The sequence below is a fragment of the Loxodonta africana genome, chromosome 3 (genome assembly GCF_030014295.1).
Source record: "Loxodonta africana isolate mLoxAfr1 chromosome 3, mLoxAfr1.hap2, whole genome shotgun sequence".
NCBI lineage: Eukaryota > Metazoa > Chordata > Mammalia > Proboscidea > Elephantidae > Loxodonta > Loxodonta africana.
Window position 1 is genome coordinate 152,427,256 of NC_087344.1, and position 12,237 is coordinate 152,439,492.

A 12,237-nucleotide genomic window follows, 5' to 3' on the forward strand; every position below is an offset into this window, starting at 1 on the left:
AATCAGTGGGATGAGGAATGGTAACATTTTTTAGGGCTTTCGTCACACTCAGGGAATTCTTATAAATCAATGCAGAGCACGTGGCTTAGGCTGAAGTCCTAATGTGTTCTTACTTTCTTTTTCCAAAGCCTAAGCTGCATACTATCTCATTATCTCAGACATAACTGGATGGTAGGAGTCAACAAAAAGAGGTGGTAGGGAGAAATCGAGGCAGAGGTGGGAGATTCCTTCCCTGCATGAGTTGGCCTCACCAGTGATGCATCTTTTGTGAAATAGAGAGTAGAGAGAGCTCACTCCTGTGCTTTTGCTCCACCCTCCTAAACACTTACTGAACTACAGTAGTCTGTATTTGAAATAATGAGGTTAGTATTTATTCAGCCTTAGGAAGCTGGCAGCTTGGGTAGTGAAGCTGAGAATTTTCTACCACATGTGGCTTTCTATATACTCCCTTGGTTTTCTATTGTCAGACAAACATAAGTCAATCCCCAGGGGAGGAAAACATCACAGGGCTACAAAAAAAAAGTCATATACACACCTCATGTGACTCTTCCTGAGAACTTACAACCTGGCCACTGTGACAGGTATTTCAGACACTTGAGGGATGTCTCTTTAATGTTACAACACACACCCCTGAAAGAGTTAGAATAGGACTTAACTCTAGGTAAAATTATTTGAGAATTATTTCTCTATTTCCTATGACAAGTTTTCATTAGCTACTTGTCCATCTCAGCTCACAAGACTTTATAGCAAGCACCACATATCAGCATGGACCAAAGAATTCCATAAGCACAACAGAACGCCCTCTAGTATAAGTTCCCCCAAATAAAGTCTGAAGGATGTAATGTCTCCTTTAGTTGCCACAGAAAATAAGAATAAAAATCCATTGTTTAAAGTCCTGATCTGATGAAGCCCCTATGTGTCTGTCAGTTTGTCCTACTGTGGGGCTTGTTTGTTGTTGTGATGCTGGAAGCTATGCCACCCACCGGTATTCAGATACCAGCAGGGTCACCCATGGAGGATAGGTTTCAGCTGAGCTTCCAGACTAATACAGACTAGAAAGAAGGACCCAGAAGTCTACTTCTGAAAAGAATTAGCCAGTGAAAACCTTGTGAATAGCAGCAGAACATTGTCTGACATGGTGCTGGAAGATGAACTCCCCAGGTAGGAAGGCACTCAAAAGACAACTGGGTAAGAGTTGCCTCCTCAAAGTAGTCGACCTTAATGATGTGGATAGGGTAAAGCTTTCGGGACCTTCATTTGCTGATGTGGCACAACTCAAAATGAGAAGAAACAGCTGCAAACATCCATTAATAATCGGAACCAGGAATATACAAAGTATGAATCTAGCAAAATTGGATATCTTGAAAAACAAAATGGAATGCATTAACATTGATATTCTAGGCATTAGTGAGCAGAAATGAACTGGTTTTGGACATTTTGAATTGGACAATTGTATGATCTACTATGCCAGGAATGACAACTTGAAGAGGAATGGTGTTGCATCATTGTCAAAAAGAACACGTCAAGATCTATCCTGAACTACAGCGTTTTCAGTGATAGGACAATATCCATACGCCTACAAGGAAGACCAGTTAATACAACTATTAATCAAATTTACTCACCACAGCGGAGCGGGGGCGGGGGTTTGGGAACTATGGCTTAAGGGGACTTCTAAGTCAATTGGCAAAATAATTCTATTATGAAAACATTCTGCATCCCACTTTGAAATGTGGCATCTGGGGCCTTAAACACTAACAAGAAGCCATCTAAGATGCATCAATTGGTCTCAACCCACCTGGAGCAAAGGAGAATGAAGAACACCAAGGTCACATGATAACTATGAGCCCAAGAGACAGAAAGGGCCACATGAACCAGAGACTTACATCATCCTGAGACCAGAAGAACTAGATGGTGCCTGGCCACAACCGATGCCTGCCCTGACAGGGAGCACAACAGAGAACCCCTGAGGGAGCAGGAGATCAGTGGGATGCAGACCCCAAATTCTCATAAAAAGACCATACTTAATGGTCTGACTGAGACTAGAGGAATCCCGGTGGTCATGGTCCCCAAACCTTCTGTTGGCCCAGGACAGGAACCATTCCTGAAGACAACTCATCAGACATGGAAGGGACTGGACAGTGGGTAGGAGAGAGATGATGATGAAGAGTGAGCTACTAGTATCAGGTGGACACTTGAGACTGTGTTGGCATCTCCTGTCTGGAGGGGAGATAGGAGGGTAGAGAGGGTTAGGAACTGGCAAAATTGTCATGAAAGGAGAGACTGGAAGGGCTGACGCATTAGGGGGAGAGTAAGTGGGAGTATGGAGTAAGGTGTATATAAGCTTATATGTGACAGACTGAATTGATTTGTAAACGTTCACCTAAAGCTCAATAAAAATTATTATAAAAAAAATTTTACACACCAACCACTGAGGCCAAAGATGAAGAAATTGAAGATTTTTACCAGCTTCAGCAGTCTGAAATTGATCGAACATGCAATCAGGATGCAGTGATAATTACTGGTGATTGGAATGTGAAATTTGAAAACAAAGAAGGATCCAAAAAAAAAAAACCCAGTGCAGTCCAGCCGATTCCAACTCATAGCAACCCTATGGGACAGCGTAGAGCTGCCCCATAGAGTTTCCAGCAGTGCCTGGTGGATTTGAACTGCTGACCCTTTGGTTAGCAGCTATAGCACTTAACCACTACGTCACCAGGGTTTCCAAGGAAAGATCAGTAGGTGGAAAATGTGGCCTTAGTGATAGAAACGATGCTGGAGAGCGAATGATGCAATTTTGCAAGACCAATAACTTCCTCACTGCAAATACCTTTTGTCACCAACATAAATGGTGACTATACACATGGACCTCACCAGATGGAACACACAGGAATCAAACTGACTACATCTGTGGAAAGAGACAATGGAAAAGCTCAATATCATCAGTCAGAACAAGACGGGGGGCCGACTGCAGAACAGACTATCAATTGCTCATATGCCAGTTCATGCTGAAACTGAAAAAAATCAGAGCAAGTCCACGAGAGCCAAAATACGACCTTGAGTATATCCCACCTGAATTCAGGGACCATCTGAAGAATAGATTTGATGACTTGCACACTAATTATCAAAGGCCAGACGAGTTGTGGAATGACATCAAAGACATCATACATGAAGAAAGTAAGAGGTCGTTGAAAAGACAGGATAGAAAGAAAAGACCAAGATGGATGTCAGAAGAGACTCTGAAACTTGCTCTCGAACATTGAGCAGCTAAAGCAAAAGGAAGAAATGATGAAGTAAAAGAACCGAACAGAAGATTTCGAAGGGTAGCTCAAGAAGACAAGGTGTTATAATGACATGTGCAAAGAGCTGGAGTTAGAAAACCAAAAGGAAAGAACACGCTCAGTGTTTCTCAAGCTGAAAGAACTGAAGAAACAATTCAAGCCTCGAGTTGCAGTAGTGAAGGATTCTATGAGGAAAATATTAAACGATACAGGAAGCATCAAAGAAGATGGAGGAATACACAGAGTCATTATACCAAAAAAAAAAAAAATTGATCTACATTCAGCCATTTCAAGAGGTAGCATATGATTAGGAACTGATGGTACTGAAGAAAGAAATCCCAGCTGCACTGAACACATTGGTGAAAAACAAGGCTTCAAGAATTGACAGAATATCAATTGAGATGTTTCAACAAATGGATGCAGCGCTGGAAGTGCTCACTTGTCTATGCCAAGAAATATGGAAGACAGCTTCCTGGCCAACTGACTGGAAGAGATCCATATTTACTCCTCTTCCCAAGAAAGGTGATCCAACTGAATGAGGAAATTATCGAACAATATCTTTAATATCACACGCAAGCACAATTTTGCCGAAGATCATTCAAAAGCAGCTGCAGCAGTATATCAACAGGGAACTGCCAGAAATTCAGGCCAGATTCAGAAGAGGGCGTGGAACCGGGGATATCTTTGCTGATGTCAGTTGGATCCTGGCTGAAAGCAGAGAATACCAGAAGGATATTTACCTGTGTTTTACTGACTGTGCAAAGGCATTCGACTGTGCGGATCATAACAAATTATGGATAACATTGTGAAGGATAGGAATTCCAGAACCCTTAATTTGCTCATGAGGAACCTGTACATACATCAAGAGACAGATGTTCAGACAGAACAAGGGGATACTGAGTGGTTTAAAGTCAGGAAAGGTGTGCTTCAGGGTTATATTCTTTCACCATACCTATTCAATCTGTATGCTGAACGAATAATATGAGAAGCTGGACTATATGAAGAAGAACGGGGCATCAGGATTGGAGGAAGACTCATTAACAACCTGCATTATGCAGATGACACAACCTTCCTTGCTGAAAGTGAGGAGGGCTTGCAGCACTTACTAATGAAGATCAAAGATCACAGCCTTCAGTATGGATTACGCCTCAACATAAAGAAAACAAAAACCCTAACAACTGGACCAATAAGCAGCATCATGATAAATGGAGAAAAGATTGAAGTTGTCAAGGATTTCATTTTACTTGGATCCACAATCAACACCCATGGAAGCAGCAGTCAAGAAATCAAAAGTCACATTGCATTGGGCAAATTTGCCACAAAAGGCCTCTTTAAAGTGTTGAAAAACAAAGAGGTCTCCTTGAAGACTAAGGTGCACCTGACCCAAACCATGGTATTTTCAATCACCTCACATGCATGTGAAAGCTGGACAATGAATAAGGAAGACCAAATAAGAATTGACCCCTTTGAATTGTGGTGTTGGTGAAGAGTATGTTTATGGAAAAAAAAAACCAAACCCACTGCCATCAAGTTGATTCTGACTCACAGTGACCCTATATGACAGAGTTGAACTACCCCATAGAGTTTCCAAGGAGTGCCTGGTGGATTTGAACTGCCAAACGTTTGGTTAGCAGCCATAGCATTTAATCACTACACCACCAGGGTTTCCATGTTTATAATAGCTGTTTTAATATCTTGTCTACTGATTCGACCATCTAAGTTATTTCTGTGTCTGTTTTTGTTGACTGATTTTTCTCATGGTTATGGATCATATTTTCCTGCACCAGGGCTCCATTTCTTTGTATATCTAATAATTTTTATTGGATGATAAAAAAACCAAACCCACTGCCATCGAGTCGATTCTGACTCGTAGCAACCCTATAGGACAGAGTAGAACTGCCCCATAGAGTTTCCAAGGAGCACCTGGCGGATTCGAGCTGCCAGCCTCTTGGTTTGCAGCCCTAGCACTTAACCACTACGCCACCAGGGTTTCCATAGACATTATAAATTTTATGTTATGTACTAAATTTTTAAAAAATAATCCTTTAATTATTCTTGGACTTTGCTCTAGGATGCTGTTAAGGTACTTGAAAACAGCTTATATTTCCAGGCTGGCTTTTAAGTTTGTTATGCAGGTTTAGAACATTCTTCAGGCTAAGGCTAATTTGGACAGTGTTGAGATATTACCCCTCTGAAGACTCTCCTTCAGTCCACGTATGTTACGTGCTCTTTCCATTCTGGCTAATGGGAACACACAGTGTTAGTGGCTCTGTCTGAGCTCTGTCCTACATTTCCTGTGGTCCAATGTCGCTGAAGAGCTGTTTCACTTATATTTTGTCTTGTCTTCTAGCTGTTTCAGGTAGAAAAGTAAATATCATCTGTGTTACTCCATCATGGCCCAAAACAGAAATCTGTACACTTGTCTTTTGTTATATTTCACAATTAAGGGGAAGAAGAAGAAGAAAAAAAGAACCTATTAAGGCACAGCTGGGAAAGTTCAGGGAAAAAGCAGAAGAGGTTGGGCAAGGTGATAATAGCCTTCCAGGACCTATACACTACACATTGTGAGTTTTATTTATTAAAACTGTCAATTATTTAAACCTCCAGATGGTGCTTAGCACCCTTATAATTTTCTGAGAAAGATTTTTTAGGAGTAGAGGTATGTGTGTATAAATATTAATATAACAGTATATACACTTAACCAGTTTGAATATGAAATATTCAATCTACCTTCCTTGGCTGGAGACCCAAATGTGGATTTAGATCCTTTTTTTTTTTTTTCCCCCAGGGAAATCAACCTAATGTGCAACCATACTCTAGGGTGGAGGAAAGCCAAGGGGAACTCTCAGGAAATACTTCTGAGTGGGTGGGAAGGGAGGGAGAGGGATATTTACTAATTAAATACTACACAAGAATTATTTTAGGTGAAAAGAAGGACAACACACAATACAGGGGAGGTCAGCACAACTGGACTAATCCAAAAGCTAAAGAAGTTTCCTGCATACAACCAAACACTTCAAGGGACAGAGTAGCAGGGGGCAGAGGTCTGGGGACCATGTTTTCAGGGGACATCTAGGTCAACTGGCATAACAAAGTATATTAAGAAAATGTCCTGCATCCCACTTTGGTGAGTGGCACCTGGGGTTTTAAAAGCTAGCAAGTGGCCATCTAAAATGCTTCAATTGGTCTCAACCTACCTGGAGCAAAGGAGAATGAAGAACACCAAAGACGTAAGGAAAATATGAGCCCACGAGAAGGAAAGGGCCACATAAACCAGAGACTCCTTCAGTCTGAGACCAGAAGAGCTAGATGGTGCCTGGCTACCACTAATGACTGCCCTGACAGTGAACACAACAGAGAGTCCCTGATTGAGCAGGAGAAAAGTGTGATGCAGACCTCAAATTCTCATAAAAAGGCCAGACTTAACGGTCTGACTGAGACTGGAGGGACCCCGGAGGTCATAGCCCCCGAACTCTCTGTTAGCCCAAAACTAAAAGCAGATTAGACTGGACTACAAGATATAAAATGACACTGGTGAGGAGTGTGGTTCTTAGCTCAATAGACACATGAAACAAGGTACGCAGCTCCTGTCTGGAGGTGAGATGTGAAGGCAGAGGGGGACAGGAGCTGGTTGAATAGACATGGGAAATACAAGATAGACAGAAGAAGTGTGCTGTCACATTGCAGGGAGAGCAACTAGGGTCCCATAACAATGCGTGTATAAGTCGTTATATATAAAACTGACTTGAATTGTAAACTTTCACTTAAAGGACACACACCAAAAAAAAAGGTTAAAAAAAAAAAAGAATGTAGGATAGAGGTAATATAGTGTAGGGATTAAGAGCACGTTTTTACTTTGAAGTTAAACTTCCTGGGCTCCAATCCAAGTTGTTCATCTTCTCTGTGCCTTAGTTCACTTACAATGGTAATAAGAGTAATACCTACCTCTTCCTGTAGCAGATATAATTATATGAGTTAATGCTTGCAAATCAACTAGAGCAGTGCCTGGCACATGGGAAACACTCCCTCCTACGAGTTCTAACTTAACACCTGTTAGCATTTGAAGATAAGTCTTTCAGGGTTTTTTTGTTTGTTTGTTTTACTTACTGTGCTGTAAGCGAAAGTTTACAAATCAAGTCAACCTGTCATACAAAAAGTTATACACAACTTGCTATGTACACTTAGCTGCTCTCCCCCTAATGAGGCAGCACAATCCTCCTCTCCTCCCTGTATTCCTCATGCTCTTTCAACCAGCTCCTATCCCCCTCTTCCTTCTCATCTCACCTCCAGATAGGAGTTGCCCACATAGACTCATGTGTCTACTTGAGCCAAGAAGCCCATTCCTCACCAGTGTTAGTATCTATTGTATAGTCCAGTCCAATCTCTGTCTGAAGAGTTGGCTTCAGGAATGGTTCCAGTCTTAGGCTAACAAAGGATCCAGGGACCATGATCTCCAGGGTCCCTCTAGTCTCAGTCAGACCATTAAGCCTTTCGGGTATTTTTTTCCTGATGCATTTTTACATATTTTTATCCATAAGAACTTATAAATCTTTGAAATACTAGGGGATTATTGAAACTACCTACACAGGCCATCCAAGAGTTCTTGGGGGCTTTCCAAGCTTAAAGAAAATAGCTACTTCATGCCCCAGGTGAGTGTTTTACTGAAGATGTCACAAGGCTTGGCAAAGGTGCCCACGAATCAGAGTTAGACCTCAGGGGATGTGAATTCTGACTCTTCCAAATACCAGTTGAATCATCTTGAACAAGCTACCTTACCTGCCTCTGAAATTTTCTTAAAAAATAAAAACAATGCCAACAAAGAGAACGTTGAAGAGGAAATCACCAAATCAATACCATTTACAATAGCCCCCAAGAAGATAAAATACTTAAGAATAAATCTACCCAGAGACGTAAAAGACCTGTGCAAAGAAAACTACAAGACACTACTGCAAGAAACCAAAAGAAACCTACGTAAGTGGAAAAACATACCTTGCTCATGGATAGGAAAACTCAGCATTGTAAAAATGTCTACCCTACTGAAGCGCGATCTGTACGTACAATGCAATTCCAATCCAAATTCCAACAACCTTTTTTTAATGAGATGGAGAAAAAAATCACCAACTTCATGTGGAAGAGAAAGAATCCCCAGATAGGTAAAGCATTACCAAAAAAGAAGAACAAAGTGGGAGGCCTCACACTACCTGATTTTAGAACAGATTATACCGCCACAGTAGTCAAACAGCCTGGTACTGGTACAACAACAGACACATAGACCAGTGGAACAGAATTGAGAATCCAGACATAAATCTACCCATATATGAGCAGCTGATACTTGACAAAGGCCCAAAGTCAGTTAAATGGGGAAAAGACAGTGTCTTTAACAAACGGTGCCATCATAACTGGATATCCATCTGCAAAAAAATGACACAAGACCCATACCTCACACCATGCACAAAAACTAACTCAACATGGATCAAAGACCTAAATATAAAATCTAAAACAATAAAGATCATCCAAGAAAAAATAGGGACAACCCTAGGAACCCTAATACACGGCATAAACAGTATATAAACCACTACTAACAATGTACAAACACCAGAAGCGAGACTAGATAACTGGGAGCTCCTAAAAATCAAACACCTATGCTCAACCAAAGACTTCACCAAAAGAGTAAAAAGATTACCTGCAGACTGGGAAAAGGTTTTTAGCTATGACATTTCCAATCAGAGTCTGATCTCCAAAAATCTACATGACGCTGCACAAACTCAACAACAAAAAGACAAATAACCCAATTAAAAAATGGACAAAGGGTATGAACACACACTTCACCAAAGAAGACATTCAGGCATCTAACAGATACATGAGGAAATACGAGTCATTAGCCATGACAGAAATGCAAATCAAAACTACAATGAGATACCACCTCACTCCAACAAGGCTGGCATTAATCCAAAAAACACAAAATAATATAAGCTGGAGAGGTTGTGGAGAGACTGAACACTTATATACTGTTGGTGGGAATGTAAAATGGTACAACCACTTTGGAAATTGATTTGGCACTTCCTTAAAACGCTAGAAATAGAACTACCATATGATCCAGCAATCCCACTCCTTGGAATTCATCCTAGAGAAATAAGAGCCTTCACATGAATAGATATATGCACACCCATGCTCATTGCAGCACTGTTTACAAAAAGATGGAAGCAACCAAGATGCCCATCAACAGATGAATGGATAAATAAATTATGATATAGTCACACAGTGGAATACTACACATTGATAAAGAACAATGATGAATCTGTGAAACATCTCATAACATGGAGGAATCTGAAAGGCATTATGCTGAGTGAAATTATTCAATTGCAAAAGGACAAATATTGTGTAAGACCTCTATTACAAGAACTCAAGAAATAGTTTCAACACAGAAGAAAATATTCTTTGATGGTTATGAAGGTGGGGAGGGAGGGAGGAAGAGCATTATTCACTAATTAGATCGGAGACAAGAACTGTTTTAGTTGAAGGAAAAGACAACACCAATACAGAAGAGGTCAACACAACTGAACTAAACCAAAAGCAAAGAGGTTTCCTGAATAAACCAAATGCATCGAAGGCCAGAGTAGCAGGGGCGGGGGTCTGGGGACCATATTTTCAGGGGACATCTAGGTCAATTGGCATAATAAGATCTATTAAGAAAACCTTCTGCATCCCACTTTGAAAGTGGCATCTGGGGCCTTAAACACTAGCAAGCAGCCATCTAAGATGTGTCAATTGGTCTCAACCCACCTGGACCAAAGGAGAATTATGCTCCCAAGAGATAGAAAGGGCCACATAAACCAGAGACTACATCATCCTGAGACCAGAAGAACTAAATGGTGCCTAGCCACAACCAATGACTGCCCTGACAGGGAACACAACAGAGAATCCCTGAGGGAGCATGAGAGCAGTGGGACGCAGACCTCAAATTCTCATAAAAAGACCAGACTTAATGGTCTGACTGAGACTAGAAAGACCCTGGAGGTCATAGTCCCCAGACCTTCTGTTAGCCCAAGACAGGAACCATTCCCAAAGCCAATTCTTCAGACAGGGATTGGACTGGACTATGGGATAGAAAATGATACTGGTGAAGAGTGAGCTTCTTGAATCAAGTAGACTCATGAGACTATGTGGGCAACTCCTGTCTGAAGGGGAGATGAGAGGGCAGAGGGGGTCAGAAGCTGGACGAATGGACACAAAAATAGAGCGGAGAGAAGAAATGTGCTGTCTCATTGCAGTGAGAGAAACTAGGAGTATATAGGAAGGTTTATATAAATTTTTGTATGAGAGACTGACTTGATTTGTAAACTTTCACTTAAAGCACAATAAAAATAAAAGATGATAACAAAAAACCCAACCCCATTGCTGTCAAATTGATTCTAACAATGACCCCATGTGACAGAGTAGAACTGCTCCATAGGGTTCCCTAGGCTGTAATCTTTAAGGAAGCAGATTACCACATTTTTCTCACATGGAGCAGTTGGAAGGTTTGGAAAGGCTGACCCTTTGGTTAGCAGTCGAACTGTTAACCATTGTGCCACTACGTTTCCTTGAGCCTCTCTTTACTTGTCTCTAAAATGGGAGTGATCAAATGCCTTGCAGCTGGGAGACTGAGAAATAAAAACGTGGAAAACCCCGCAGAGAGCCTGGAACAGGACTTGTTTGTGTCCTTGGGATTAGCCCTGCCTCCTCCCTTGAAGACAGTGATCATCAGTGGCAAGTCCAGCTTTCCACTGAGGTAGGTGTGTCTGCCTCCTTTCAGAGTGTGAAGAATATAAGGCCCTCATTAAGTCTGGGTTGGTGGAGAAGGAGAGACCAGGTGCAAGGATTGTTTACGTTGGGATCTGTGCAGGGCACCTAAGGGAATTTCTGCTTGAAGTGGGGCAGCCCATGCTGGTAGAATGAAGAATAAATTTGTGCAAGGAGAAGGACAGAAATTTACAGAAAGGCGCAAAACTGGACAACCAGGGGCTCTGGGAACTGGATGGTTTTCCAGGGCCTGGAAGAATTTAGGTCTCCAGGGTTCTCCCTAAAACAATATATGAATAAAATAGAGATAAATGCCTGGCTTGGAATACTAGCAATGTTAACTTCTAGTTTTGTGATGTTGGGCAAATTTATCTAACTGTCCTTTGTCTCAATTACCTTGGCTACTTCATCTGTAAAATGCAGCTGGGAGATCGAGAAATTAAGATGTGGAAACCCAGCATAGGGCCTAGAACTGTGGTTATTTGTGTCCTTGGGGTGGGCCCTAGCTTCTCCCTTGAATAGATTGAGCCCCTCAATTCCACTGAATCACTCAACAGAACCAGCCCTCTCACTCTCATCTGAAGAGACTGCTCCATATTTGTCTGATAGCCATGCTCCCCAGTAAAACCATTATTCCCTCCCACCTCGTCTGAGGAGATTAAGCCAGCTGTGTCTAAAGACCCTTTGTCTGAGGTATCACCTGAGGCTGCATCCAAGTCAATGCCTGTGGCATGGCCTAAGGCAGATGCCTTAAAAGAAAGACATTGCTGAATGTTCTCAGAACACATGTAAACCACCCATTTTTGCTTTAAGAGCTATCACTGGACTTGCATACCAGCGAACCACAAAAGGTGAAGTACAAAGTGTGACACAGGAGGAGGTATGCTACTCTCCAAAAGAACTGCCCTGATTCAGACACCTAACTACAATGGGCATGATTGGACCTCATGGTGATAGGGGCCAAGTGGTGGCACTCAATCTACAAAGACAAGGTGGGCATTGTTAACATAATGGACAGCAGAGTCAACGCAGTAATCAGAATAGTCTGACTCGTATGGACTTAAAGTTCGGCTATTTATTCATGGTGTTCCTATGAGTGAAAAAGATGGGAACTCTACTAAATATTTACTCTATTTGTACAGGTGGAAAAATTCTACGTCAAGTAAACAGCAGTCTA